At 33.1% G+C, this 7,388-nt stretch overlaps 1 long non-coding RNA gene across 1 annotated transcript; it reads right to left on the reverse strand.

Annotated features, from left to right (window-relative positions):
* Positions 1-712: 712 nt before the first annotated feature.
* On the reverse strand, positions 713-5,216 carry LOC131071592 (uncharacterized). Its single transcript, XR_009112542.1, has 2 exons — positions 4,935-5,216; positions 713-954 (listed from the first exon to the last, which is right to left on the reverse strand). It is a non-coding gene; the product is annotated as an uncharacterized LOC131071592 (long non-coding RNA).
* Between the last annotated feature and the right edge of the window lie 2,172 nt (positions 5,217-7,388).

Here is a 7,388-nt window from a genome sequence, read left to right on the forward strand (position 1 = left end):
ACCAAAACAAGGACATACCAATTGCCCATAGAGAATCATACAAGGTTGTGTGCTACAACATCTAATTTTCGTCAACAAGCTTCCTGATGATACCAAGTTTTTGTTAATAGCTTCTGCCCACTTAGTGAAATAAGCTATTGCTGTGAGGACATAGGTATGACCTACACTGGAAGATGGATTAATAACACTAATGAAATCAATTCCCCATTGCTTGAAAGGCTCTTCAATTACAACTGATTTTAAGGGAAGAGCTACAAGCTTTTGTTTTCCAAGAAATTGTTGGCAAAGGTCATATTTACGTACCCATTTGTACGCATCTCGAAAAAGTGTAGGCCAATAATACCTAACCCTTAGAATCTTATGAGTTGTTATAGGTGGAAAAAAATGCCCACCACAAGCTAAGTTATGAAAAGACTAGCAACTTCACCTGTTATGCTTTTCAACACATCTCAAAAAGGTACAATTAATATTTTTCACGTACAAACAATTATTCCCAAAGAACAAAGTTTGCAACTATGACCTTAATATTCCTGTTACCAAATTTTTAATACAGCTAAATTTGGTGGCCTGTTGCAAGCCTTACACATTGCAGTTTTAAAAAGCACAATTTTTTTTCATATTTTTTATCACTTTATATATAAACATGTATGCCATACAAATATTTATTTTAGATATGCAAGTGTTTAAAATAAAAAGAGATACAAATACAACATTTCCATGAAATACATATTTATTTATAAAGATATACTATTCATGAGTACCCACACAAGCCGTGGGAATAACTGAAAGATATTTACATGAAGATAAAACAATAAACATATAAGAAATAAGAGGGGTATGTGAAGGAAAGACAAGGAACCCACCATTGCCTGAAAAGGTTGACAAGTTCCCCTTCAAGGTTGACTAGCATTTCCTGGATTCAAAATTACTTTGTGGTCCGCTCCAATGAATGTTCTGAAAAGAGAGAGAGAAAGAAATTGTTAGAGCTCAAGGTTACTTGCCTCACCTTAACATACATGCTACTATTCCCAATATGCTCACAATGTTATATCAAATCAATGCAGAAAGAGGATGCCATGAGATAACAACAAGTATCATGTTTTATCTAATTAGTTTGTTTCATGTGCAGATACAGGTTTCACCATAAAGCATGTGGGGTTAAATGAGGCTCCCAGAAGGATTGATCCCAACATGCTAACGTTTCAATATCACTCCATTGAGTAGGGACCCATCATTCACAACAGTGAAACTTTCAAGATCACTATTATGGATGACGTGCATGTGATCAATATAGCCATATTGGCATATCAACACCCATACAACCCTAATGGGGTCTCACAATATCATAACAGTCATAAAGACATGCTACAAAAGTTATGAATCACAATCCAAAAGGTAACAGTGATAGGTGCATAGGATAAGAACATGTGATTTAGAACCAATAATCAGAGCAACAGGTAGTTACACATGTATACATTGATAAGAGTATCAAAAAGAGGAGTAGCTACAAATTATAAAAAGAAGAAATACAAAATATTGACAGTGTGAGGAAGGGTTTGTATAATGATAGGAGAATCATCACTATTCTAACAGTTACAGTTAAAATCACAGACAAAGACTGCTAAAAGGAATATCATAATACAAACTAATATTGCAGTCATACAATGTTGAAGTACAGTCCAAGGACAACCATCACACACACAAACAATGATATCAGTCATAGTAACACTTATCAAAAGCTCACAACCTTATTGGTTATTATGAACAATTAAATGAAAAGCATTAAGACAGTCATGAAGAATGGGAGAGCACATTATTGTCATTATCATTGGATCAACAACAATCATTATAAATATAGTGGTTGGATCAAAAAAAATTCATAGTATTAGTTGTGACAAGTACCATGTAACCATGAGACAATCATACACAAAGAAAGACAACCAATTCACAGTCCTTCATGAACAACCCTGCTAACTGAAATTACATTCATAGTGATAATCCATCAGCAGAATCAAGCATAGAGGGACAACATTCATTGGTATAGGCATAAAGATATTAGTAGAAGAGCTTGAAGGCATTCAAAGAGGTTGCAATCATAAGGATCCAAAGGATAGTGAGAAGATTAGGGCAGCATGTTGGCTGTAGTGAAAGATCATCTCATGAGAGAGACAAAATATATCAAACACATAGAAATGACAACCCACTATCATAAATAGTAGTTTTTCAATGATTTTTCTATCAACAATAGAGAACTCAGAGCATTAGACTGCAACAATACAAAAGGGGTAGGTCTTGTTTCCCATGTGACTCCCATAACTAAACACACCCCACAGTAAAAATTTAGTCTTCAATAGTGATATATAAAGAGTTGTCAAAGAAAGTAATTCACAACAAATCTTTTGACAACTGGTAACACAGTGAAAGGAATATTGACAGTACATAGTCATAAAGGTCCTCATGACCAATGAATAAAGAGGACAATATAGAATTCATGAATAAAAAAAATACACCTTTCATCACTGCTCACACACCAAAAGTGCAAGCTTTAATAGTAAAGTAGGGAAACAAAGAGACCATTGTTTTGGTGGTCAATCTTAGCAAGCAACAGTAAATGGTAGAGAAAGAGAGTAAAATAGTCTTAAATCAATGACTAAATACAGTCCTTTTGGAACTTCAACTTTGACAGAGCTATTTTATTAGAGAAGCATTCTGGATAATATAAAAGACCTTGCACACTTGTACAGTGACTACATAATGTTAAGGTACTCATGTGTAGTAGACCATCAAAGATCTCAATGAGCCAAGGCTCTTACAATGATAGGGTACACAATTATGAATAGTAAGTGCAGTCATAGGCATCGGTCACAGTGATAATTTTTACTTTCAAATGCAAAAGTTTGCTCTTTGTTGTCAAAGAAGATGATTATATAACACTGAATAGGTAGTCCTCATTGCCAGTCACATATAAGAGATAAAGGACAATATTCACAACTGTCAAGAAAATATAAGTGCAGTCTGAATCTGATATTGACATTGGAATAATGATAAAAGTGTTGCCACAGTTTACTAAAGACACAGATACAATGCTAAAATCCAAAAAAAACAACTCAAGCATTTGAGCCACAACATGAATACTAGTTACAGTCACAGTTATGAGAAGTCATTATATGATCTTACCACCTTCAAAGATGAAGACCAAAACATGAATCAAGCCTTAAAATAAGGACATGGATATAAAAGGATGGCTTTAACTGATAGAAGCATCACACATCACAGATTTGTCGACAACCAAAAGAGCAGTTATTTTCATTGAAGATTCTGAGACAATGCATTGGTGAAGAAAGTAAGTCTTGCTAAGGAGCATACTTCTTAGCACAGTAGGGTAGTATAGACAAAAAGGTTGTAGCATTATCATGAGTGCAAGTCTATTGACAGCCCAAAGGTTCACGAATATAAGGAAAATACAGTCATAGAGCTATGAGACAACATGTGGAGCAGTCCATATTGAAAACCTTTGACAATATTACCATGAAGCCACATTTTACATAATAAAGAAAATCACTGTTAGAAGACAGTAAGCATGATTTACAAAATAATCTTTTATGACAATTATAATTGATAGTCATTAATTTAGGCATAGAAAAGTATTAAGATCTTAACCCAAATAGATCGAGTTTAAAGGAAAATACAATGAGCAATCTTGGACAGAGTCAATGAAAACAAGCCAAATTACAACAATATACAATCATTTGTGTGAACTCCAAACAAGATTACAACCTCAATACAGTCTAGAGAGAATTAAATAGTCAAGAAATATGTAAAAGACAAAGAGTATACCTCTATAGCAGCTCAATAGATAGTACATCTCAGGCATATGTTACAACACTAAGGCCCAATAAATCCTTTCAAACAGAGAATGATGGAGGTCTAAGGATAAAAGGGTCACAGATATTAACATCATCAGCCTCATAGCAACTGATCTTAGAAATACAGTCCTTAATATAGTTAAAAGGAATAAAAGTTTTGCCAATCATAGTAATGGGTATCCAATATATTGTTGCAATGACAATTTTATACATTATAGTAGCCATTGAAGAACATTTTCATCAAAATACAATGCCATTCACACAACTTTTACAATAGAGAATTCTAAGCTCATAAAGACAGTGACTTCAATGATTGTAGCAGTCATATGCAATAAGGGAGTCATTAATATATTGAAAGCATATTTAAGAGACAAATAATAGAACAACGACTATATAGCAGACCTTACAAAGTTTAAGCTTCGTCATGATATGGTAATGAAACTCTATCATAGTGGGTAAATACATCCTAGTACAAGTATTATCAGACAGCTATAGTTATGAGGTTTGAAGGAACACACACTGTGAAATACAGTGATAATCTTTAGTCTAAAAGGACAATGATAGTGAACCTAAATTCTTTTGAGCAACAAAGTAAATCAAACCCTTGATAGTAGCCAAACGCCACAGAGCAGTCCACTTGGTCTGGAAACTCAAAGTTAAAGAGCCATATGTATGATAGCAAATCAATGTTAAGATAGTCCATTCACTAGACAAAACATTCTACAATGAATCTCAATCCAAATTAACTCAGAACAACCACAACTTGTACATCAAAAGAAGACAGATAAATGACATGAAGACATACTACACAAGCAGTCGATGCACAGGAAACACTGTTTTATCTCATCAAAGGAACATTTCTCTTTTTAAGAAAGATATAAAGAAGTTGTTCTTTTTGCAGACCGAGTTCAAAGAAAACATTAATTATAAAAGTTATTTGTTGCAGAACTATAGGTTTTACTCATACATGCTTAAAAGATTTTGCATGAAAACCCTAAGTATATAAAAGCTTCTGCATAATATTCCGACATAAATAATAGCGGCGCAAAGAGAGTATAAGTTGCATACCTTGATCCAATTATGCATAATAGTCTGATATCAAACCCTCATACCCAGTTCAAAGCTCGAGTTATCACAGAGAGTGCATGGCAAAAGAGAAAATCTTCACCAAAAAGATGCATGCAGAATAGCAAGTTTTAGGGTTCAAATGCCTTATGGCATGCAAGCCCTAGTTTCATTTCACCGAAGGGGCTCTATTTCTTTTATTTTATGAAACAAATTGTGCATATTTTATTTTTTTAAAGTCCAAGGTCATGACCTGCCAAAGTCATAGACCTGGGCAATGTAATATGGCCCTCATGCAAAGTGGCCAAGAGTTTCAAAAGCTCTTCTATTTAAATTCTTTGTTTTTAATATACTTAATATATTCTTATTAAGATTTAGTTTTAAAAAAAATATTAATAAAAATTTATTAAGTTATATTTCAAAAGTAGAGATATTAGATATTTATTATATTTAATATAATTTTGTTATGGTTTATTTTATTAGAAACCTTATAAGAATTATATTAAATTATAATAAGAAGAAATTAAAATGAATTAAATAATTTTATCATAACATTTAGAACAAAATGAGTTGTTTTATTTTAAATGTTAAAATAAAATTATTTCAAGAGAAAGCAAAGGTAAAATATCTTTCATGCAAAATTCAAAAGAAGGAGAGAGGTTTTTCTGCTCTTAAGCTATATTTGGCATCATGACATGCAATTTTTCAGTAGAGGGGGTGTTTCTTTTTCAGAAATCTATTTTTAGCTTCAAGATTCATGCAAAGATTTTCAGAAGAAGAATGTTTTTTAGATGACTATTTTTAGCAGAGGTGACAGTTCTATTCTCAGCAGAGGGTGTCTTTTTCATGCACTATCAGTTGGAGACTTATTTTTGGCAGCAGAGACTATTTTTGACAGGGTTACACGAGTTTTTAAGGCTATTCTGGGTAAATCCGCCCAAGGCTTTTTCTCATGTAGTTTTTCATATTAGGATTTTTGAAGGAAATGTTCTTCATGCTATGTTTAAATCACTATGTTTTAGGAGCTTATTTTCTATATATTCTCCTATCCCCTTCATTTCCCCCTCTGGTTCTTTCTTTTTTGCTTACACATTTTAGCAAAAAACATTGTATCTCAGCACTTATCAGTTTTTTCAGTTATTGTAATAGAGTTATTTCATTGAGTTTGCAATACAAAGTTAGTTTCTTTATCAATATTTCTTTCTTTTCTTCATTCTCAAGTGAGAGATTTGATAAAGTTATTGTTATTTTTATAATCCTTTTCTCAATCTCACTTTTGATTTGCAGAAGAAGGATAATTTCATTGAAAATTTAGGTTTTGGGTTGTGTTCACTTGGTTTCCATTTCCTTGCATGTTGTGAAAATCACTTTTCCTTCATGCATAAATTGGATAACTTCGAGCCTTTTCATGGAATATTTATGAATTTGGTGATCTAGTTGATTTGTGAAGATTATTTCATTCTTCATTGCAGCTGTCATAGTTTTAGTGCAATAGGTAAAACTCCACCATCTTGGTGTATCACCTCCATTAGGATAAGTTTTATTTCGCATGCAAGGGTTTTAACCATTTTCTCACAAAAATAAAGTAGTAGGAGATTCATCAAGACAAGAAGCTTGTCCGATCTTCGAAGGTCTACTTTCAAGATATGCAACCCATAGGCCTGAAAGTATTCCCATGTTTCACATGATTTCTAGGTTTTACACTTAGTGTTTTTCAGGTGCAATCCTTAGTGACAACAATTCTTTTTTTTCCTTATAGCTCAAATGAGAAATATTAGAATACCACTCATTTGGGGTGTTAAAAAATAACACGGTAGGAAAACTTTCTAGAATTTCCTCGTCTTCCTTACTTTGATGAACTGAATCATTTTTTACTATTAGCTGACACAAACCTTTTCCCCAAACAAGATTTATGGGCTTAATCTTAAGATCATACTCCCAAATCTTGGCAATACAATTACCTCTCTTGGAGCCAAACTATTGTTGAGTGAGAATGACTTAACCACTATATCAAGAACCAAGACAAGTGCATGAGAATGTAGGATGTAGAACCTGAAATACAATTTCTTTAACCACAACAAAGGCATGATTCTCCATTTGGGAACATTTCATTTCATGAGATTTCAAGGGATAACTCATGAAAGAGATATGAGATTCAATCCCCTGTTTATTCATCTGCATCAGGATAGCGAACATAGTATGCTCAAAAGCATAACTGTTCATGATAAAGTCTCTAGTATAATCAGGACAAACCAGAACTGGAGCATGAGCAATGGCCTCATTATTCTCATTGAAAGTAGTTGTCCCTTCGAAATTACACTAGAAAACAACTTTACCTTTCATCATATCAATAATATGATTAGTCTTCTTTGTAAAGTCAGGGATAAATCTACAAAGAAAATTCACCTTCCCAAAGTAAGAATGAATAGTCGTCTTACTGGTGGGTAGTGCAATATT

This window comes from Cryptomeria japonica, chromosome 11 (assembly GCF_030272615.1).
Source record: "Cryptomeria japonica chromosome 11, Sugi_1.0, whole genome shotgun sequence".
NCBI classification, from domain to species: Eukaryota; Viridiplantae; Streptophyta; class Pinopsida; order Cupressales; family Cupressaceae; genus Cryptomeria; species Cryptomeria japonica.